This window comes from Haliaeetus albicilla, chromosome 10 (assembly GCF_947461875.1).
Source record: "Haliaeetus albicilla chromosome 10, bHalAlb1.1, whole genome shotgun sequence".
NCBI classification, from domain to species: Eukaryota; Metazoa; Chordata; class Aves; order Accipitriformes; family Accipitridae; genus Haliaeetus; species Haliaeetus albicilla.
This window is the reverse complement of record NC_091492.1, coordinates 9,135,703-9,161,420: the sequence shown is the minus strand read 5'-3', so window position 1 is coordinate 9,161,420 and position 25,718 is coordinate 9,135,703.

The following is a 25,718-nucleotide window of genomic DNA, read 5'->3' as shown; positions in this document are numbered from 1 at the left end:
TATATAACAATCATGGAAAAATATGTTAAAAGATATCATCAGAATATTCTGTTCACCAGGTATATTAATAGAATCCTACAAGACATGTATGAAGCCAAATCCTTCTTCCAACCCATGCAAAGTTACCAGTAAACAATTTAAGCAGGTGACTAGTGAGAATCAGTGGTCAGCTTTCTATATTCTAACTGAAGGTGTTTTGAAAGGGCTTGATTTCAGAAAGTAAGGACAAATACTCCTTAAAGTAAGGACAACATTTCTTAAAAATCAGCCTTCTTCAAGAGACCTCAAACTGGAATATCTTTTAGTCATTAATAACACCTGAAAATTTAAACTACACTTTAAGGTGAATCGGAAAGCAAATTCTCCCTTACAACATTATCCACACCAATGCATGTATTGAAGTGGTACTAGCTGAAGAGCATTTTGTTTAATGTCTTGGTTTTAGTAGTTGCTTGCTTTTATTTTGGAAATGTCAGGCTTAATTATGCTCTTGGACCGATTAAGGAATTAATTAATTTGAGTGGGCAGTTTATCAGATATTAAGCTGCAGTGTTTTCACCTAAATGCATAGCCTACAGTTACAGCTTTGTGGTTATACATCTGTTACACATACATAAATATAATAGACTAAGGTTGTTATTGCAAAGACCAAATCTAAGTCTACTGCGGTCATAAATAAGAATTTCTACAAGTTTTCTATTCCTTTTCCTACTGGCAAAAGAATTATGTCCCCAAAAGGTGTGGGTTTAGCTTTGCAGCACAAATCTGAATTCCACATCAATAGCTTTTCTTTCCTACCAACTGCCTCTAAGCCATTACACTAAAAAAAGAGAGATGTGGTGAACCTGCTGCTCCTTCCCTGATATTTTAACTCTTTCAAAGAATAAGTAACCAAATCCTTTTGTTTTCTTTCTCTGCATTAAACAAAATATCGCTTGCAAGAAACAGAAGAAAGAAAACTGTAACCAAGGCAAAGTAAAAGGAACAAATGCTTATTAATCTTATTCTGAATTCAAAACCAAAGCCGCAAAGAAACCACAGAGTAGTGACTTCAAGGATTTGTTTGAGGAGGGACTTTTCTCTGGGTCATACAACAAGGACACAAGCACTAAGCCAGAGAAAGTCATAGACATGTTTCACTTCATCTTTGGGCAATCTGATACAATGCTGTGTGTAAGGGGAATGATTATAATACTGGCGCTGCTGAGCTGCTTGAGTGGATAATGGACTGGCTCAGTTATTAAAGACAAGTGCTTATAAAAGAATTCACTTCAGAGCAGAGGGAAAATACTAACAGTGTGCTATAAAGATCAATACCAGACCACTTTTGTTTGATTTATTTAATCAGTGACCCCAGAGAAACAACATGCAAGGAGAAAGAAAATCTGCTGATTGTAGAAAACAGGGGTCGGGCAGAGCGGCACGGGGAGGGTGGGCTGCCGACTGCCGAAGGTGAACACAGCAGTCAGCTCCGAGAAGCAGAGAAAGCTCAGCACAAATTGCTGAGACAAAACAGTTTAGGGTAAGGAAAGGAACAAGTACAAATCCTGGGGATCCAAAGCAAGAAATAGGCTAGTTATAAAACACTGATTTCAAACTTGTGGTAGAGAGATTGAAGTAATCCTTCCATTTTGCAGTTTTGTGACTATTGGAGCTTCTTACTGTAGGTTTGACTGTACCAAACAACAAGTGACTAACGATATGGGGGAGACCGACAACAGGGTTCACGAACAGAAAACATTTCTGCAGGCAGGAAAAAGGTACATGCTCCTTCATCTCTTATGGCAGAAAAAAATGCAAAAAACAAGTTGCAGCAAGAAAGGGGTTTTTTTAAACATCAGTAAATTTTCTAATAATGAAGTAACAGACGATGTTTCTAGTGTTTAATGCAATACTAGACCAGACAGCTTGAGGAGCTTATATGCATCTTTTGTTACCAACTATGTACAAACACCTGTCAGGAATGATGTGAGTATAGCTGATCCTGCACTAAGGAATAGAGGATCTGCTAAATCATGTAATGAAGTTCCTTTAAGTCTTACTTCTTATGATTGTATTATGCTGGTAGACAAACAAACAACCACTCTTGACGTAGAGCTTAACTGCAGTAAAAGCATTATAGAGTACAAAAGCATGACTCTCTAAAATATTTACAGTAAATAAAAAAAGCAAATATAAATAAAAGGAAATTATATTACTACTTAGATTTTAGTGTTCTATTAAAAACATTTTGAAGATATTATAATAAGTACATCAAATATTTAGAAAGAGTGAAGCAAGGTCATGCAGAATTCAAAAGCTCTAATTAAATGAGACTTCTGTTTAGAAAACAGTAGAAAAAAAGTATATGAAATTCTTCAGTGAAAAGAAAATTGTATGTCACAAAGAATTTCATGCTAATATCCAATACAGAAAAACAGAGATACTGGCATTAAACTAACTCAGAAAAAGCTGGACAACACAAGAATCATCACAGAAAGGACGTTCAGGACATCCTTTAATTGATAAGGAAAAAAAAAAAGCCCCATAGAATTGGCCACTGTATATATTTTCCCCTGAAAAGACTAAAGAGAAGATGTTGTCAAAAACCTGTGCGTGTTAGTGATGACAGAATTTATGCATTTTCTTCCACCCATGTTCATTTCATATTTATTTAGGTAAGTAAATACATTACTTAGGATTAACCTTTGCTGGTGTAGCAGATTCTTTTCACAGTTATGCCTAGACTCACTTTTTATGCTTTGGGTTTTGGTTGGGGTTTTTTGTTTGTTTGTTTGTTTTTTAAAGAAGAATTGTTTTCCCTAAAAACATACAAAGAATTTTGAAAAGAACACATGTCAAGATGTAGGTGCATACATGGACAAATTCAGGTACATCATTCTATCTCCTGCTGACAATGTACGCATGCTTACAATTGCATTCCCTTTTGTAGACTTCCTCCATTTGAAACAGGTCTAAATAGGAACTTATGGCTCACTGTCAATGGGAAATGAGATCTTGGTCTCTATGTACACTAATAATTCCTATAATCCATTATATTCTACTAGAGAATCACATTTGTCATTCTTTCCAATAGAAGGAAAAAAAAAAAAAACACAACAGTTTTTTAGCTATGCCACAGAAATCCTCTATGTAAGATAGGGTCTGAAATTTCAAATCTTGATGTAACACAGCTAGTAGTATACAGTCTTTTATATGCCTAGAATAAGAGCTAGCAAAAAATTTCTCTTATGAAGAACCACCAAGACTTTGTTTCTAATACAGCAAGATAATATGTTTTAGAAATATGTTGGTTTTGTTGGACATTATAGTTTCAAATAAGCTGAAGAAGTATTTGCCTCAGAATAACCATAGCTACAAGTGTGCCAGCTGTATTCTCAATTTCATGTTTTCTGGTGTATCAACAATTCAAGTGTCCTTAGGTTTCCATGTAAGACTAAGAGTAACCCATCAATTGTTCCTTTACTTCTTCAGTAAGATTCAATTGTTATAAAAAAAGGCAGACCGGGGAAAGAATACAACATAGGCAGTAGCCTCAACCAAACATAGTCACTGTAATACAAAACCTACTGCAAAAGCTTGTTCATATATCCTGTACTGTATATACTGTACAGGAATAGCACGAGATCAGCAAAAATCCTTTTGAGTAAGACAGTTCCAGGATCTGGCATTAGATCCTGACATCCTGTTTTCTGACTGATGTTGGTTTTCTCACTAGCTTTGAACCCTAAATATGTTTCTTACTCTGCTGTAGGAATTAGTACATTTCTCAAAGTTGTTACTGAAGCTAACAGAGCTGCTGTAGTTACCATTAAAGATGCATGCTTATTCAGTTGGCCCACTGGAAAAGGAAAGAGAAATACTGGAGTAAGAAAAGGACATTTTGGATCATGCTAAATTCATGGTGGTTTTTTTCCTTGACAAAATGAAAAATCTTAAAAACTTATTTTGCTTAATATGTGGACCTGATATAAAGACTTTCTTTTCAAGCACAAATCCATCATTCATAAAAGCTGCTCTTTACACCAATTATACACCATTTTGCCCATTGTTTTTAACTGCATTCACCAAAGATGCAGGTTCAGACCAAAAAATACTGAAGTACTTGTTCCTACCCACAGAACTGATCAGGCAAACACTTGTTTTCAAAGGTCATTGTAAATATTTAGTAACTTATTATTTTTTTCCCCTTTTTTTTCCTTTTTTTTCCCCCTTAGCAGAATTTTAGCTCATTTCACTGTGCTCCACTGAGTAGCTGTGCTGGTTTTGGCTGGCACAGAGTTAATTTTCTCCACGGTAGCTGGTATGGGGCTATGTTTTGGATTTGTGCTGAAAACAGTGTTGATAGTTCAGAGATGTTGTCATTTACTGCTGAGCAGTGCTCACACAGGGTCAAGGCCTTTTCTGCTTCTCAGCCCACCCCACCAGCCAGGAGACTTTGGGGGCACAAGGGGTTGGGAGGGGACACAGCCGGGACAGCTGACCCCGACTGACCCAAGGGATATCCCAGACCATATGACGTCATGCTCAGCACAGAAAGCTGGGGGAAGAAGGAGGAAGGGGGGACGTTGGGAGTGATGGCGTTTGTCTTCCCAAGTCACCGTCAGGCGTGATGGAGCCCTGCTGTCCTGGAGATGGCTGAACACTGCCTGCCCGTGGGAAGCGGGGAATTAATTCCTTGTTTTGCTTTGCTTGCGCGTGCGGCTTTTGCTTCACCTATTAAACTGTCTTTGTCTCAGCCCATGAGTCTTCTCACTTTTACTCTTTCAATTCTCTCCCCCATCCCATCGGTGGGGGGAGTGAGCGGCTGTGTGCTGTTTAGTTGCTGGCTGGGGTTCAACCATGACAGTAGCTATAAATAAAAATGCAACTTCTTTTAATATAGAAGTGTCTCAAAGTAAAGTCAAGGTCCCAATTCATTACAAATGCTTTGCCAAGGTCTGAAGACAGTTTACACTTTTTAATTTGCAGAGCCGCCAAATTGTTGATTGTATTCTTAATTCATATTGGATAATTTACATGCAAGTCACACGCTTTGTTGTGTGTGCTGGGTTTAATGCCATTATGAAAGTGCCTTCTGAGAAAGACAAGAGCCGAGAATATATTCCATTTTGGTAGGTATAAACAAAGTCTGATATGCCCAGTAATCAATTTTTATCTTTAGTTTGAAAGAACACATTACAAACAAACAGAAAGCTACTGGGAAAGGAAAAAAATGTAATTTTGGCACTGATGAATGCAGAAAAGGGCAAGGCCAAACACATGGACCTTTATCACTGTATTATTAATATTACCACATCACGAAAGTTATTCTATAAGCACAACTATAGTGGTTTTCACTGTCCCCTGGAACATGTAGCACAGGCTAGATTCCAAAAGCAAAGCTACCAGAATTTCATGAGGGCAGAGCCTGGCATCAAAGCACATCACTCAGCTAAACCGAAACCCCATGTTATATCTCAATGCAAGAAGAAATGGACAAAGAGGACGTGGCAGGTTTGAAATTTGAAAGTTCAAAGTTTTGCTTATTTTGTGTAAAGTGCAGTGTAGTATGAAAACTCATGCCCCAGAGAAATATCAAGAAAAGTAGGTGTTACAGATAGGTTTTAAGAGAAACCTACAAAAGGTGGTAATAAAAGTAGCTAATCTAACAGTATTTTTTCAAAAATAGTCACTCAGAAGATGTATAGCAAACCTTTCAATAAACTATAACATATTATTCTGTCAATTATAGTTACATTAGATAATAGTTTTATAGAAATACAGATAAGTTTTGTAATACATTCTATTCTCATTATCATTTCCATAAGAATTCATTTATATTGTATTGTTTCCTGTGGTAAAGTTCCTAGGTAGTGCAGAGTACAACAAATCAGATAAGGCAATACATGCTTCGTCCATTCTGAGAAAGTTAACAGCAAACTGTCTTGTATTGACATTTGTACTGTACTGTAGTTTCATTTGTCATTTCCATTTTCTTTGTTTATATGATCTATATCTTCTAACAGTATGGATAGTCATTACAAAACAAGGAATATTTGAATAAAAAACTTAGTGTAAGAGTCTCATTTCATGAACTATAGTGGAAGTATAAATTCAGTGTCCTTTTCAAACAAGAAAAAGAGAAAAGAAAAAGAGAAAAGAAAAAGAGATTAATCTTATTAGGAATCCCACATATCATCAGTCTCCTGCCTCCCAAATTACTTCTACCTAAATTAAGCAACATATTTGTTGTATTTTCAAATCATACAACATATGTTTCCATCTCTTCACTCAAAACCAAACACAGTCAAGTCAAATTTCACTGGAATTTTGAGAAGTTTAGGTCATAATTTTTGAAGCTAGCAATGATTTGCTTCACAGCAGGGCAAAAGTCTAATAAAAACTTCTGTATTGAGCTTCATAAACCAGACTTGCTCTCTGTATTATATTGGCTGCTTTCAGGGAATTCCTGAATGCTTGTCAAAAGAAAGTAAAATAAATTTGAAATTCTGTTAAGTATTAAAAGTGCCATTCATCTACAACTAATTTTTCAACACAGGCTCCAAAATTATAAATATTGGCAGGGTTCACATGCCCCAAGAAGGAGGAAATGATAATAAACAGAAGTTAAAACTTTTGTTATACTGTGATTCCACTTGGTCAGAATGACGCTAAATACTTACATCCTTTTGAAACAGAAAATATTGTACTATGCAACATTCCATCCCTAGACAATGTAGATTTTATCTTCACAGAATATTTATGTGCATAGTTTCGAGGCAAAGTGCACAATGTAGGCCATAACCTCACTGTTCCAATGCAAGATGGATGTAACGTCTTCCCATTTGCTAAATTCAAGTTATGCCAACTTAGGTCTAGTCACAACACTATTATTACAAATTCATTAACCTTTTCACAGATTTGAGGACAAAGGTACCATTTTAATCATGTGGTTTGATTTCTGTGGTTTGTTCTGTGGTACTGCCTATTGACTGAACTATAGCACATGTTTAGATATCCATCTAGTCTTGAAACTTGAGAAAACTTCCTACTCCTAATGAATCATTAAAAAATTTGGATGACAAGAAACAGAAAAAAGGAATGTAGCCATGCTAATTACAATCCAAGGGACTCATGGAAAATATACTTAGAACCAGCATTTCAAATGAAAATACAGGATGACTTTGTATTACAAAGTCTATGCTTCTGCTGCATTCAAAAAGTAAGCACAAAGAACTGTAGGCCGTGCAATCTATGTGGTACTACAAACAGTCATGAACTGCAGATTCTCCAATTTATTAAATCTAATCTCATGCACACAAGAGATTCTTATATTCAACACAGCAAATCAATATTTGAAAAATTCCATTCTAAAGCCTTCTAAAATCCATTCTAAAATCTTCACTGACAGAGTACTGACAAAGCGCCTGTGGGCCTCCTCTTACTTCTCTAAGATCTTCTCCTGTCTTTCCAAGACAAGACTGCTTTCTGAGGGACTCCTTTTTCAGCAGGACCCGGCCACTTGCACCCTGCCATCATCAAGCCTGTTGGCGCTTGCCAACTCATGTGTATCTTGTCACAGATGTGGATGAGATATTATGTAATTATACTTCCTATTACATTAGTCCAAGTGCATAATAAAATGAAGTCTGCTTAATTTTTGTTTCCAGATTTGCTTTATACCCAGCTCAGGGAAGATATTATGTGTGATTCATAAACAAAATTGCAATTTAGGCATGAGCTAGCATATTTATAGAATTATACTGCATACCAAATTAGATACTAAATTCAAGTTTGGACATGGCAATTTTGCTTGTGATGACAGTATGTGGTGGTAAATATTAATCCTTAATCAGACTATACAAATATACTGTGATCGTTAAAAGTATTAGATACTTTTTGTCATAGAAAGAAAGAAAGAAAACTTTCCTAAACTTAGAGCATGGTAGAGTATCAGAAGAGGGACCACCTGAGAAACATTTCCACCAGAAAAATGTTTGCTCTTTTAAACTCAGAAGGGAATGCATTGTTTTATTTAAAAAAAAAATCTCATCCTTAAAGCCTCTGTTAATCCCCCAGCCAAAACATTCCATTTTCTTATTTATCTGGCCATAACAACACAGGTCCTCTTCATCTCTTTGTCCAAATAAGAAGTCTCTTTTCCTACTAGGTTTTGGGGAATCAAGTCTTGAATTTTAAATGTAAATACTAGTTTATGTCATATTTTATTAGAAATATTTTTAATGGATTAATTTTACATGTATTTAGTGGTTTTAATTCCATTAACAGTATTCCTTTAAATTCATTTTCTATTAATGGAAGAAGTACAGACAAAATGGAAGCTGAATAGTATAAGACATGGATTGCAAATACAATCAGTATGGGAGATCCACATAAATTCATATAAATCAGTCTTATATTTTAATCAATTCTGGAGAATGCAGTTCTTCATATAAATACCTATGTCATCTTCAGAGGAAAAAATATTTCTACAAGGATAAGAATATTCATTATTTGCTTATGGCTTACTATGATTGATTTCTTGTTCCTCATCTATTAAAAGCTCAAATCATTATCAAGTAGAAAACTAAAACAATTTTCAGTTACAAATCAAGCAACAGCAATAGTGAACAAAAAATAATTCAAAAAATGATTCATGTATCCCTATACGTGGTGAGTAATCTATTTGCTGAAATACATAAGCTACTTGGCAAATACTTGATAAAACTGTAGCCAACTGGGATCAACATGTGAATAATACACGTAAGGGCAAAGACCAGGGACATCATCCAAAGCTGACTAGTCAAAGAGAGGCTTTTTTTTAATCTCAACCTCAATGGGCTTTCGATTAAGCCCTAAAAACTGTATGATAAACCCAGCATGCTGTGCTCAGAGGTGAACCTTAAAATGAAATGTATGCTATGCCAAGAACAACCCGGGAGCTTCAACTGGAAGTTTAATATGTTACAGATGAAAGAAATATAGATTTTAAAGGGTGCTCTACAGAAGTAATTACTAAAATACAATCAATCTTTTAAAATACAAGCACATTCTGATGATCAACAATAACTACAATCAAGAAGATATATACAACTCAAAATGTCTAATTAATGTCTATGCAAATACTAGGCATTGTCAATAAAAGCAACAAATGTAGTCAGTCAAACTGTGTGATAATCTCTAAAGACTTTCTGAAATCATGGGGACAGAAGATAGACAAACACAAGTGATCTCAATGAAAAACTGAGCTCAGCATTTACACATTTGATGTGATGGTACACGCAGTATATACTCCTGCTGTCCCCATTTGTTCTGTTCAATGAATATGGATTAGCAATTAACCACTGCTACACTTGAAGTTAAGATGTATTACAGGAATAAATTTAATGTGGATTATATGATGTGAACTTCTTATTGATCAACTTGCAGAAAATGACCTCAAAACTACTGCCAGCCTTATATGATTGTAATTACTTGTTTTATTGTTGTTATATCCAATTGTGTTAGATTTATCATTATAGACGTGCTAGTGCTGCTAGGAAGCAATTAGGATTAAAATGGTTCCAGTAATTCCACACACCCTCTCCCCAATAGACATTCAATTTTCTTCTATTCTTCTGCATGCAGTACCTGATAGAGGAAAACAGCTGCATCTTATACAACTCACTTGTTTGGGCACAAAACTCATCATGCAATTGCAAATAAAATAAAACATAGCTACAGGAGCATATATTGCCGTTTACGTAGCTTTGAACTGTGAAATCCATATTTCAGTTAGATGTGAATATTCTATAGAAAAATAACAAAATCAAAAGCTTTTCTTTGTTGTGGAAGAATCATGAGACTCTACGTAACATGACTTTAGGAAAAGTGCAGACCTCTGATTCCATAGCTCTGAATAGTGCTGAGCCATGCTGCACCATAAAATACTGTCAAATAAATTAAAACACAGCCAACTACAAGAAAGGAATTACAAAAAAAATTATACCTGATTTTAAACTCTAGCACACTGAACAACTGGAGGAGGTTTAAATGGCACACTACACTGTATCTGTCATGAGTAAATACCAGGGAAAGAAAGGTAAAATTGTCAAAATAGTTCCTTGTCACTGACAAAGCAGATACTAAGGCCCTTACTTCTAAGTAAACTTGAGCAGAACAGGATAATTACAAAACTATATTATAAACACCTAGGTGGCATAAACACAAAAAAAATAAGCTGCAGTAGCATCTAAAAAAGGTAGGGAATTATTTACAACAAAAAATAATCAATTAGTTCATCTTTTGGATACTGGGCACCCTTAAAGGGACTAACTCATAACCAAGAACTGTGACAAAACACAAGACTGCAAGCCTCAGAACAAATCCTTGACAAAGCAATCAGAAATTTATAAATAAATGAAGTTACCCATTTCAGAATGAAGCTTTACTGTTAACAATCCTTTGATCCTATCGAAGCTACACGACAGCAAATATTACAAGTCTGACATTTAGGAAAAGCTGTTCTGTTGTACTTTTAGCCTCATTTTCAAGAGCACCAGTAGAGCAAGCACAGCAAAGATGCTAAAAGTAGTAGCAGTGATTCAAAAGAAATATTCATATGGACAACAAAGAGCTCTATAAAAATAACATACAATGGAGAAAAGGTAAAGTCAGTGTACAGACAATTCACATGACTCCCAATTAACAAGGAAAGGGCACAAAGATTTCCAGCTGTAGTCAGAGGTGTGAAGGGTGGCTTGACTTCACGTAAGAGGAAACAACTGCTGCCTGAAGGTGAGCACACAGTACTCGCCAGAGTAAGCCTAGGAAGCATACAGCCAAAGCAAAGCCCTGGTAGTCCAAACGACTAAAGGCATGATTAAATTATACTGCACTACCAATGGGTTGCCACCTTGTGACACTGTTTATGGCAAGATTATGAAAACAAAACCACCATGATATTATAAACTTATGTCAAAGTCTCTACAGCTTCACAGATATACTGGGAGAAGAACAAAAGACAACATAATTTGGGCTCCAGGAACCGTCATCAATTCATGTATCTAAAAACAAGAGATAGCAGAAGAATCTGAAGAGAAAGCCTCGCCATTAGGTGAAGTGGTGTCTCCAGAAGGACAAATGCTGCTCTGTATTTTTTTTACTATCGCTCATAATCTCAGCAGGTTTAGGACTTGTAAAACCCCATTTAAGAACACAATGCAGTAAAATTTGGCTGTACTTAGTAGAATTTTAACAGCAGCATCTATTTCAATGGGTTTCCATTTTGAAGTGCAGAATTTTGGAATGCCTCCTCAGCAGCATCTTAGCTTATCTACTAATCAATTAACATCCCTTTAGGGTGATGCCTGAAGTGGCTTTTTCATCAGGTCACTGCACTGTATCTTTAAATACTTGGCTGCACAAACATTAACACTGTTGTTTATGTTTATAGAGTAGTATTGAAACTGTGAATATGTGGCTCTAAGTAAATGTCAGTCACTGATCAATACCAGTCCATCAGCTATAATAGTACCTTGAAGAAATACTGTTTAAAAATGCCATTATAAATACGACAGGAACTGTTGCGATGATGAACCTGTCAGCCACGAAACTCTTGACCACAACTGTCTACAGTACAAGAATTGAATTCAGACAATTTGCCACAAAAAAGGCTCAAATTCAAAAAGCACCTAGAACTCTAGAACTGCTTGAAGTTTCTTCTAAATTATTCAAGTATCATAAATTAAACAGCTGGACACTGTTTCAACCTGCTCTGAGCTGATTGTATGAAATGGCACCATATGGCTACTGGAGCATTCCCAGGCATGTCACAAAGCTTAGGTGCTCAGAGTCAGGTAATGATGATTTGAAATAATGAAATAATCTTGACTGCTTACAGGTCTGTCTTTTGTCAAAGGAGGGTCATGGCATTCTCTCTAAATTAAAACTGAAACCATCCTTCACTATTTCACAAATAGCAACATTTTGCAAAATAATAGAGAAAGTAAAAAGAGTAAAGACATGCAATAACCAAAGTTACAATAATATCAGACAACAAGATTTATTTTTAATGAAGTATGTTTATCAGTTCAACAAATCTAGTATCTTTCAAATGACATTTAACTCTTTTCATTCACATAAAAATATTTTAACTGCAATATTTGTTAAAATTTAGGATAAAAATAAACCCTGAAATACTGTAATACTTGTGGAGACAGAATATGAATTTTTCACTTGGCTCCAATAGCAGGGTTCATAAAAACCCAAGTAAATACATTGGAGGGCAAAGTCATCCCAGTTCAGGAAACTGGAGAAAATATTGAAAGATTTGTTTAAAACTAGGCACCAAAACTCTATTCCTAACCGAAGACACTGTGCTTCAAATTCCTTTTAGCATTTTTCTATATGAGGGCATTAGTCAACTGTCAGCTGACTTTTTAAAACTAAAAGCAATCCACACAATATCAGCTCTGAGGTAAGTCATTCTTACAAAAACAAAAAAAGGGGGGGACGGGGGACTGATCCCAAGTATTTCTGGTTATCATTTTCTTCTCAGATGGAGTTGTTTTTAAAGGATCAATAAGAATAACTACTAGAAAGTCATTTCTGTATGTCCAGGAGGTTAATTAGTTTATTTCAGTTATTATGTCTTCCTTTGCTTCATCTCCTGTGTTTTCTTGTACTCTTTTTGATACTGTTTCATGGAAAATAGTGAGGGTGGACAATGGTGTTGATTTCTTTCATTGTAATGAACAGTAGTAAAGTTAGGTAGAATTTGAATAAGTTACCACCTCTCTGTGCCCTCATGAAAATATAATTCAAATAGTGACATTACTGCCTTTTTTTTTTTTTTCAATCACACTGAATAATATCTTTTAATCTGAAGAAGCAGCAGACTAAAGCACAGCATAGCAAAGAACTCAAAGTTGAATTCAGGGGTGAAGCCAATGGAACGTAACCAAAGAAAACTTGTATTGATACATGGAAAGCCAAACAGTCCAGTTAAACACTATTTTACTATCAGTTGTTATACATAAGCAAACAGAATAAAAGCTGGTCTCACTGCCACTAAAATGGAAAAATCTTTGCTTCAGAAGTAGTTTTGCAATGAAATCTTCTCCATGCTCTAACAAAGTCTATGAGAAAGAATGAGAAGAAAAAATTCTAAAAGCCAAGCTCCTATACTCTTGAGTTTCAGAAATCAGTTATAGATGTTTCCTTCCTGCTAGCTAACCTCTATTTATCTCGTCCTATCTAAACACACTTAAGATTCCCCATTTCACAGCTTAAAATCTATTCTGTGCTATCAACAGTTTTTACCAAAAGCGCAGCGCCCACATTGGTTTTAACTTCATTAATGTAGCTGTTAGTTGATAAAATTCAAAGTGTACATGTCTTTAAGAGACGTTGTGACCTTACCAGAAGAAAATCTTCCAACAAATGGAAATCATATGACTTTACTACTATTTTTCAAATAACAAGTATTTTTTTAAAAGGGAAAAGATTTGCAGGTATTAGCTACAGTAGCCTTCAAATTAGCAATCTCTGAACAAACCCCTTCTGGGAGGCTGAATTTTAATGCACATTATGCTGCCCAATGGTCAACAGGAGCAGTTGTACAAATGACAGTAATTCAACTGCTTATTTGCACTTAATTTTGTCTGTACTTTCACAGTTTTATTTTTTAAAGTGTTTCTTTAGCAGGAATAAGTCATTCTACAAAGAGCAATTTACAGTCATTTGGTTGGATGACCCCACTTTTCTTTCATTCATAGGAAACATTCATTAAGGGAAGCTAAAAATTCCTACCAATCTTTAAGGTACTTGAACTTGGCCCAAGGGTTCATGTGTCATTGGTTAGGATGACAAGAGGGTGGAAAGAGAAAGAACCTATAGATACAGGCAGAATGACCACATAATCCTCATTTCCTAGAAACAAAATAAAAATACAAAAAAAATGTTCTAGAATAGGTGAATAATTATCTCAGCTGCATGTTCGGCTCCATAACTGCCCTATCATCCTAGTGGAATTCTTTGTGATGATATTTTATCCAGGATTTTCCTCAGTCTTTGGCACTTCACTCCTGTTCCAAAATTTCAACCCTGGAAGCTATCAGGCACCTGTCAGAAGTACTGTTGGAAGAAAAAACTTCCAGCCTTGGTTTCTATGGTGTTCATGTCATCTGTCATTTTTTGCCCTCAAACATACATTTGCATACATTAAAAATAAGAACAACAACTTCATTACCTTGCTTCAGAATAAAGAATCCTAGAATACTGGCTTTATTTTGATAGTGCCTACCAGACAATTTTTTATAAAAAAATAAATAGATGATCCAAAACTTATTTACTTTACACATAACACTAAAAAAATAAAGCAAACCATGATACACAAGCATTACAAATTAGTAATTTCCTGGTCATATTATAAGTGTTCTGAAATGTTAAATTATTTTAATAGTATGTAATTGCTCTATGTTCAAACATGATAATACCAATGACTAATTGACATTCTTACAATTATACCTAATAATCTCTGAAATATCAACATGGAAGTCAACAAGCAGCTGTAACCATGGAATCAAATCTCTAAACACAACAATATCTGGATTTAAACTAAAACAAAAATTTTGAAAAATGCACGAATAAGGTGAATGAGTCAGTTTTTACTAAGCATAGGAACAAACTGCCCAGAGAAGCTGTGGAATCTCTGTCCTTGGAGCTGTTCAAAAGCCATGTGGACACAGTTCAGAGCAACCTGGTCTAGGTGGCCCCTTTGCACAGGGGAGTTGGACAAGATGACCTCCAGAGCCCCCTACCGACCTCAACCATTCTGTGATCCTGTGAACGTCAGCCTTGTCCCCTAAGAGGAGACTCTCTTTCATGGGGGAGGGACAACAATGATTACTTTGTGTAGTTTATGGATTTTGAGATTACTCCAATCTCGGTTACGGGCTACCGGGGAGCAGTAATGGCTTGCAGCTCTCCGTGGGACTCGGAGCGATAACCCACCTGGCAGGGCAGGGAACCTCACCGCCCAGGGTTCATCCCATCACGAGCAGGCTGGCCAGAGAGGGGGCAGACAGTCTGCCCAGAGCCCAGGTCATCAGGCACCTTCAGGGTGACAAGGCCAGTCTGAGGTCCAGTCAAAAAGTCAAACCAGAGGTCAGGAACAACAAGGTTCTGGACTGAGCTGGAGACTACTTCCCCTCATCACAGCTCAGGGGGAAGGGAAGGGAACTGATGGCCCAGGGCTGAGCTTAAGTGGTCAGGATGTGGCTGGGACCCCAGGTGAGACTGGGCAGCATCATTAAGGGCTCCTAGTGCAGTCAGGGCTCTGCTGCAGTTAGTCTGTGGCTAGAAACACCAAGTACCTTGATCCTTTCTACAATACTGCTCACGTGCAGTATGAATAAATGTGACTGGTTCTTGCTTGCCTATTTCAAATACTGCTAATGAAGGTTATCTAAGCTCAATACATATAAAAATTAAGTGTTAAAGTTAAATTTAACACCCATATATATTTATATAAATTTTCTCTGAACTTTATTTTCATACAAGTAGTCTGTAAACTCTTAAACAGTAGTAAACTGTGGTTAGAAGGAAAAAAACTTGAAGTGGATTATTACATTTCTTGGAACAGAGTTTGTACCTAGAATTTGCCAGAGTTTACTGAGTTAGTCCACTAAATTTACTTAGTTAAAGTTTAGTCTGCAGTTCACTGCTAGAGTACAGTAAAGTACTTGTAGTCAATCAATTTTTTACACTATCCATAGTCAAGATTTTGAACTTTTCTTACGTTTTCTGTAGTATAAATAGATTTTTAAACTTTACTATGTATTTCCTTCATTTTTTAGGTCCAACATTCATGGACAAAGAATATACAGTATTGAGGCTCTACACCAGAAGTGAGAATATGATTATTGATAGAGTAGATACAAATTTGAGGCAAAAGGTAGATGTTTTTACCATTTTTGATTTTGTTATACTAAGGGTGAGTCCAGTAAGACATAGATATTTTATGTTATTTCAGGAAAAGCTATCAGAGTTCCTGTATTTTCTTCTCACAAGTGGAATATCATCCTGATTCTTACCTCTTGCAAACCACACCATCTTTGTGGTAAGGATGAATCTGCTGAGAAATAAACACTCAGGTACCATGACTTGGTTTTATATTTATTTTTTTAGCAATAGAGTTGTGCACTGTCTCAGCTTCCTTTGTCAAAGCTGACTTTCATGATTTCATGATTTTAAAAGTGGGTCAACATTTTTCAAGGCAACTGTTCTGGACCAGAAATAATGCAGCTGAGAGCAGTAGGACTTTTGTGCCTTGCTTCTTTAAAAAAAGACTACGTTTTTGAAACGTTTTGTGTAGTCAGATCAACATGCGCCATTCTTGTTCCTCTCCGGTCATATTTCATGTTCAATGAATAGTATGTTTCTATAGTGCTCCTTTGGTAGGTTGATTAGAGTTATCACTGCAGGACTACGCTAATAGTTGGTATTTCATATTCCAAACTATAATACACTAAAGAGCTTGCATTTTCAAGCAAACAGCCGTGCCACTTAACTAGCATAAATAACAGGCCCTGCTGTGATCTGAACAGTGTGTATTCAGCAAAGGTCCCCCTTTTGGCAGACTTTCTCTAGCATTTCCACTAATGCTGGGGGATTTGGGTTTGATATTTTCAGCTGCATGCTTTTAAAGAGGAAGTTTCCAGTTAATTTTTCTCTGTATTGTTGAGCTGCTACATTAAATGTTTAAATATAACAATTTATGATATGCTGTATTTATTCATATTTAATCCTTAGTAATACAATTTCTTTGCCTCAACAGTACTGAAAGGATTACTCAGCTGTGTGGTTTGGGTCTTTATGTTATGTTTTATTCAAAACTTTACCAATTAAAAAAGCTCAGCAACACAATTAGGTGCTTGTTCCCACTTTGCATTAACCTTCAACTTTAGTAAACCTCCCACAAACTTCAGGATCAAGTCCTGATTCATATATTATACATGGAGGAATTTACCACATATTACCAATTTACAAACTCTGAGAAATTCTGCATTCTGGAAAATGATGCAGTTGAACAGATGTCTCCCTTATGGAAATGTATTATTTTTAAGATTTAAATACAAGCCCTTGTAAGAATTTGTACTTATTTGGGTCTAAAAGTTTCCAAAATCTAATGAAGACACGTGTGACTGGTCAACCCAATCAAAGGGGTTTTTTCCTTGTAGGTCAAGAAATAAGAAGTTAAGCCAAAATCTTATAACTTTTGCAACTAATCTATTACAATTCTAGACAAAATGTTTCCATTTGCAGTGAAGAGGAGTTAAAGCCAACTTAGATGACAAAAGCAGATGTCACAGAAGATTCTAGATTTCCAGGCCCCATGAATTGCTCTTTACTTAACTTCAAGAAATAACTACAGAATGCCACCCTGCAAGTTGTACTTACAGAAAACTCAAAATTGCAATTATATAACCAGATCTCTCCATTTACACTAAGGTATAAAGCAATAAATATCAATGTGGCTGTGATGTATAAGGGCTTCAGAATAACAGACTCTATAAAATAGAGCACATCACTGGCATTTCTTTAAGAGTGTGATTAGACCTAACCAGAATAATTTTTTACTGACCATTTTTGCAAAATGTCAGTGCAGCTCGCTGTGTTTTTCTCAAAGGAAGATAAGATCCCTGCAGGAAAGGTGTGTGCTGAAAGGAAGAGAGGCTATTTCTTCTCTGCTCTTATTATTTGAGAGATATATTATACCTCTTATTATATGGGAAGACTGGTCCTTGGAAGAAACATTTGAGTCCTATTACAGTAAAAAAAATAGTTAAAATTAGTATTTCAGTAAGCCCTTCTGGATTGTTCCCTCAGTTATTCCTCAGCATTTTTAGCAGTAGGGTAATAAGGATACCCAAATGCTTGATCTAGCATCCATGAAAACAAACAAACAAAAAAGCCATAGCTGTTTCCTTTTTGGAGCCATAACTCAAGCTGTACTTACCCTCCGGGGGCAACAAAATATTCTAAGCACAATAATACAACTTTCTTCAAAAATTAGAATTCAGGTTCATTTCTGAGATGTCTCAAACTCCAGCAGGCTGATTATATCTCTTCTTTTTCCTGATTATTTCTAAATCAGCCTTTTTTTCAAGAGTAAGTCCTTGTTTAAACAAAATCCAGCAAGGCAATCTCACTAATTTCTGCAAATATGGCAAGACAGAAACAAACTGTGGCTTAAAACCAAGGTAAAGATGAAGATGAGGAAAAATTCAAATTTTCACATCCCATTCATATGTTGTGTCACTCACAGAACATTTTGCCATGACACTTCTCATCCTTTTCTAGTCACAGAAAGACTACAAAATTACTGAATTTTAGGTGGCACATGAACAAGGTATTATATGGTAAGCAGTTCTGAAAATGGGGGAGACACTTGAATGACTTGTGTTTTTCCTGCAGCAAAGCCATGAACTGCAGATTTATTCCATCACTTAGAATAGATAACTAAAATTCTAATTTAAAATAAAACTTCAGGAACTACTATTGACTCTAGGTCTGTACAAAAGATGGTTACAATGAAGTCTTAACCAGGTTAAAGTGCACTAAGTGCAAACATCATGTAAACTATAGCTCTGTACTATACAGTAATAGATATAATAATTGAAAACTTTCATTTAGAAAAAGAAGTAATTTAATTTTAGAACCTGTTCAACATTCAGCACTATATATACGGAATAAAGGTAAAGAAAAGTACACATAGAATGAGAGTCATGTATTGCACTAGTAAATTGTATGACTTTCTTGTTATTTGGCCATCCTGTACCTTACTACCTGCATCCTTTCTTAGGCCAAATCTAACCCATAAAAAAACCCACAGCTGTTTTTTTCATAGAAGCATAGAATCTTGTTGGTTGGAAAGGACTTTTAAGATCATCGAGTCCAAGTGTTAATCTAGCACTGCCAAGTCCACCACTAAACCATGTCCCTGAGTACCACATCTACACATCTTTTAAATACCTCCAGGGATGGTGACTCAACCACTTCCCTGGGCAGCCTGTTCCAATGCTTGACAACCCTTTTGGTGAAGAAATTTTTCCTAATTGTGGTGGATTGACCCTGGCTGGATGCCAGGTGCTCACCAAAGCCACTCTATCACTCCGCCTCCTCAACTGGACAGGGGAGAGAAAATATAACAAAAGACTCATGGGTCGAGATAAGGACAGTTTAATAAAGCGAAAGCAAAGGACAACAAAAGATTTTATTCTCTACTTCCCCTCAGCAGGCGATGTCTGGCCACTTCCAGGGCAGCGGGGCTTCAGTACTTGTAGTGGTTGCTGCGGAAGACAAACGTAAAATAACAAATGCTCCCCCTTCCATCTCCCTTTACTTAGCTTTTATAGCTGAGCTGATATCATGTGGTATGGAATATCCCTTTGGCCATTTTGGGTCAGATGTCCCAGCTGTGTCCCCTCCCAAGATCTTTCCCAGCCCCAGCCTGCCAGTGAGGTGGGGGGGAATGTTGGAGGGACAGCCTTGATGCTGTGCCAGCACTGCTCAGCACTAGCCAAAACACTGGTGTGTTATCAACACCTTTCTAGCTACACAGACAGAGCACTGTGAGGGCTGCTATGGGGAGAATGAACTCCATCTCAGCCAGGCCCAATAACTAATATCCAATCTAAACCACCCCTGGCACAACTTGAGGCTGTTTCCTCTCATCCTATCACTTGCTACTTGGGAGAAGAGACTGACACCCACCTCCCTACAGCCTGCCCTTCAGGTAGTTGTAGAGAGCCATAAGGTCTCCCCTCAGCCTCCTTTTCTCCAGACTAAACAACCCCAGTTCCCTCAGCCGCTCCTCATAAGACTTGTGCTCCAGGCCCCTCACCAGCTTCGTTGCCCTTCTCTGGACACGCTCCAGCACCTCAATGTCTGTCTTGTCGTGAGGGGCCCAAAACTGAACACAGGACTCAAGGTGCGGCCTCACCAGTGCCGAGTGCAGGGGAACAACCACCTCCCTGCTCCTGCTGGCCACACTATTTCTGATACAGGCCAGGATGCCGTTGGCCTTCTTGGCCACCTGGGCACACTGCTGGCTCATATTCAGCCGGCGGTCGACCAACGCACCCATGTCCTTTTCTGCCAGGCAGCTTTCCAGCCACTCTTCCCCAAGCCTGTAGTAGTCATTAAAACACTCTATCATGGCTGAAGGAGTTCAGCACCTCTAAGAAGATACCCAGCATCACCAAGGATAAAGCCTCTAACGGATAGTATTTTGCTTTAAAGTCACAGCATATGATTTTGTTGGATTTTAACTTCAGTAAGGCAAAATTTTATCAAAAAAACACCTTTTCTTTTTTGTTATACCAGAAGATATGTTCCAACTGACATTCAAACAGCATTTCATCTTTAATCGGTCTTTGTATTTTAAATGGAAAATCCTAATTTCTGTACTCACTGTATGACTGAAAAGAAATATTATTTTAATTGTCCTCCGCCTCTGAAAGTAATATTGACAGGCTCAGGGCAGATGCCTCAATTCTCTTATAAGATCTGTAAATGTCTCCTAAAAGGACAAGAAAAGTTTCATGAAAACCAACATAACATTGAAACTGCACATTAAAATGTTGCTATGATGTTTTATGATAAATTAACAACAGGGATCTTTTAAAAACCTCTAAATCAGGATGATACAGCTTTTCAGGTACTATTGCACTTTTACAAAACATATTCAAGCTGTTCCTAAAACCATAAAATTAGACCAGCCTGGGAAGAAAAAATGATGCTTTACTCCAGGACATTGTGTAACATCTGGACAAAAATTCCTCCAGCAAGCACCTATGCTGCAGTAAGGGGATTAACAAAAAAGGCTCTTCACTTCTGTTCATGAGTTGAAATGAATTTAGAAGTTAACCTTTTATTGAATTCTCTCTAACGAGATTTTTGCTAAATGCCGCAGATTGCATTTCCTTTACCCAGGCTGAAGAAATTTTGCACTTCTTCCATACTCATTTAAATGTTTTTGGAAAATATGAGTTTCCCACCTCCCCGCCAAAAGGGAAAAAACTGTATCTAATTCAAATCTGTCCATGGTGTACACAGGTGCACTTTCCTTCACATCAGTGCTCTCTTCTGCGGCAGGCGTCAGAACGGTTACCAGATGCCTGCAAACAGATGCATTGGTGCATTTGCTTTGAAACAGAGCTATGAAGGACAGCAAGGAGAGGATCCAAGGGAAAGGCGCATCACCCAGAGGTCCTAATACCTACCTTTCCCATATTAGTTTGGGGTTTTTTTCTTTGGTTTTGTTGTTGTTGTTGTTGGGGGGGGGGGGTTAACTAATATTTAAGTGGTATCAACATTCACAAACTTGACTACTTCAGTGTAAGAAACAGAGGGAAGATTAGCAAGACCATCAGCTAATGGAGACATGTCATCTTGTTCCTAGCCACACCTGCTCTGTGGAAAAGGACCTCAGCTAGCCACTACCCTCTATACAGCTGCTGAACAGAACAGGAAGAAAGGAATTTAATCTGTATGAGTGCTAGTACAGATGACAGCTTGTGCTGGACTTATTTCTTACAACTATTTCAGTTTAAGTATGCTGAACAGATAGTAAAATTTATATTAATAGTTACTGCCACAGCTGTATTAGTAGAATTTTAATACATTAACAGTAATTTTTATTCTGATTGTAACAAGGCCTTATGAGCAATATTTGTACACATAAAGATATGAGAAACTTAGCATGGGAAGAAGTTAAAGTAATGGCTGCAAAATGTGAATAGCTGATAGAATTGAGTAAAAGTGAGATGGGAAATAGAGTATCCCCAGTGGCTGAAGTAAAAAAAAGGCTGCTTCCTAAGGAAGCATACCAATAACATCTGGTTACATATTTAATTGAACACATACTCTTTAAAAAGAATTTATCACTAAAACCTGTTTTCAGATTGCCAGAGTGGGGATTCTATAAATAAGATCATTAAACAGAAATGTTAAGAACTCAAGGCAGGAGGGCACTAAAAGAGCAAGTACCAACAAAATAGAGGAAACGTGAGATGGCAGGAATTATAATTTTGTTTGGTTTGTTTGTTTTTCTTATTATGAAATGTTTTAGCATTATATAGTAACTATAATTGCACTTTTTATTTAAGAACATTAGCAGTAGTGGACAAAGGCTGGATATTTCTTACATCTCAGTGAAAGTCATGAGTTCGTTTTAAAGTTGGTGCTTTTATCTAGAATCTCAAAGAAATAAATCCTATGCAATTCAGTGGAAGCTTCACACCTTAAATAGAGAAAAGCAAGTGAAATACAGCATATCACATGATAATAAACTCTCTATCTCTCCCAGAAGATACCAGCACTGAGTCCCCACTGCACAGATTAATCTATGCTGTTCAGGGTTACTTCAGCAAATGATAATTACACAAAATCTATTCAGAGTGGATATAACTTGAGTTGCTCTTTGAATATGTCTCCTACACGTAAAGATTCTTATTTAGAGAAAAGCTAAGTGAAGCCTAATATGCTCTCTAATAACTTTGACTAACCTGACATAATCTATAATTTGGCATGTGTAATCCACATTTGAGAATTACACAGTAGCAAACCCAGCAATATGTAGCTTTTTTCTTTCCCACCCTTAAAGAATCTGAGGCACAAGTATAATTAACATTAAAAATGGCTTAGTTCTCAGCTCTCTTATTTCCTAGGTTTGGCTGAGATAAAACATCTCAGTCTCTCTTCAGTTTCTACACAACCTTTATTAAAAATTCCATCCCACGTAAAAGAATATCACCATAACCAGAAAAAAAAATCAGCATTCTTTCATGGATTTTGGAGATCCTTACCAACAAAAAATTTGTTCCCTACCAACATATGGCACTAAATGAATTGGAAGGAAAAACATTTTGGAGGTGATATTGCCCAGAAATAATATCCATACAGAAATTCATATGGGAAACTTACTAAGTGACCTAACTGATTATCTGGAGCATACCCTGGGATCAATTCTGCTTTTTAAATCTCAAGGAAAGGAAAAGTAAACCAAACCTGTAAAATACAGACAAGTTATTTTAAAAGATGCATACAGGGAGGAGGATCAAATGGGTGAATAAACTTATCACATAATTAGAATGAAAGAACAAATGCTATGTAAAATATGCAGACCTTATAAAAATACAGGAAAAATGTATCACAGAACACTGGAAAATATATCTGCCAAAATGCTGAACTGCTACAGAACTTCTACAGCTTCCTACTCATTTTATTCTTTGTTATTTGAATGGCATAGTGAAATGGCTGTTTATCATACAGCTCACCATTGTTGGCATGAGGTTAACATAAGGTTTCACACATGTCTCAATGTGAAAGTTATTTCAAAATACAATCATACTAGCATGCAGTAAACAGGGAGTGTTTTAGCCCACAGTGTTGCAAAAGAACATTTCAGTTATTGCATTCTCTGAAAAATTTTCCTTCATACCACTTGTTCAACAGTGACCCAAACAAAGCAGCACCAAGTCTTCCTTAGGTTTCACAGACTAAATTGTAATGAAAGCAACAACCAAACAACCTACATTTTCACGAACCTCATGAAACACTGAAATTTTTTAGTGGTGTATGATGGATAGATAGAACTGTTTACTGAAGTGGCTGATCATGATTATTTATCCTCAATGCACCGCACAGTTTTGTCCATTGAAATTTTAAGATCACCTTCAAAATTCTCCCATTACGGCTTCTTCCTTGGGTGACTTCCAGTATATGGTCCTTACTTATATCACAGACTGCAACTGTAATGTTAGGTTAGTTCAAAATGCAGTTTAAAATTCAGGAAGGAAGAGGCTATAGAGCACAGTATTACTGTCCTCAGATGTCAATTTTGATATAGCAGAGTTAATGTTCATAAAATGGTAAAAAGCAAGGAAAGAATCTGAAAGAAACAAGAGTATTAAAACTGAAGGATAGATGTTAACTAATGCTGTTAAAAAGTTTGTTAGTATGTAAATTAAAGGAAAACAAAATAATCCCAAACCTCAAGTAGCATAATTCACAAAGCTATGAATGAATTATCATAAGCTAATTTTATTAATCTTTTATTTGTTTTGTATTACAAAGGCTTGTAAAAAGTTCATATATTTCAGCAGCCAATATAGATAATACATTTGTTAAAATGTGAAATCTCTAGCTGTTCATTTTCTAGGGATTGACTACACACATTATCAGGACATATATTGTAAAATGAACAAATAATGTCAGACTGTAAAAAAAAAATAAAAAATCACATAAACATAACAAGCGTCATTCTAACCAACAAGTCAGCTGACCAGCTGACTGTGTGGTAATTCTGTGCTGAAGAATAACCAAGTAGGAATCTGTTTTTAGTGAAGGAATAAGCTCCTCAGAAGACTTAAGAATTGTGATTTATTTCCTTTCTTCACCACCTTGAAAAGATACTCAGGGATCAAAATCACTGTTCCTTCTGTATAATGAAGCCCAGTACTCATTGTTTTCTCCAGAGACTTCATAATGGCAAGAAAAGGAGAAGGGTTGCTTTACAGGGATCTCTTCTATATCCACACAGACCACTGAGCTTCAGCAAACGGTGGCTGTGACCAAAAAAAGAACACTGATTTCATCACAGAATTTTGCTTCATTTTTCTCCTACTAGCTTTACAAATCTGAAGGCTGCAAGAAACTATAGCAGAAATTCCCCAAAAGTCATCATTAAGTCATCCTGATATCAAAGCAGGATAGAACTATCTAACTGAGTTTCTGTGTTCTCTCAGGTTAGAATAGAAAACAGGACATGACTAATAATGTCAAACTGAATTGATCAATGAGATATATCTTCTGGTATCTCAAAGTAGCTTAGTCATATAGTGTGCTGAGCTTTTCCCTAAGGCATCAGGCTCCTCAATTTTTAAGATTTCTTTCATTCTCAAAGGAAACAGACTTTCCCCCTTATTACATTCTCTCTTATTACATTTGGAATTCATTTATTTATTGTATTCTAATTTTATAAATTCTCCTGAATTTATTATTGATAGAATAAACAGAAAACATGCTCATTTCTCCTAATTCTTAACTTGCGCAGACTCTCTAAACTTGAATCCAAATGCCTAACACATAGAAGTTGAGTGTTACTAGCTGCCAGTAAAAAGGGGTCAGCCCCAGTTCCCCACTCACCAGAACATACAAGAACTGGTCCAAGGAACATCGCAATTAATCAGAAGAAAAGGCAAGCAGTATCAAGATAGTATTACTGTTTGGTGGGAAAAACACAAATAACCAAAAGTGACCTAGAGGATATTCCTTTGCCACTGCTGAGGGCTACATTTAAAGACAAAATTTGGTCTGAGCTAATTAGCACAAGCAAGCAAATGCCTCAGATCATTGGCTCCTGCAAATCACATTCTTGATAGGACCTACACACTATATACTGTGCTACAAATAGAACTGCTCTTTCATTTCAGTTGTTAGGGGATGTTTTATTACATATTGTAAATCACAACTAGAATTCTACCCTTGCATAGCTCTTGGCACTGATAAAGTCATTCTAAAAAATTATCAGTAAAATTTCAGCGAATGCTAATGGCACAATGTTCCTAAATTTATAGAAGCTTTGGCTTAAATGAATGTTGCTTGGAGCAACAATTAACTGGGAAGGAAAGTTTGGTAATCATCGCATATAACATGTGATGCAGATGCTGAATGATAAGAAAATTAGA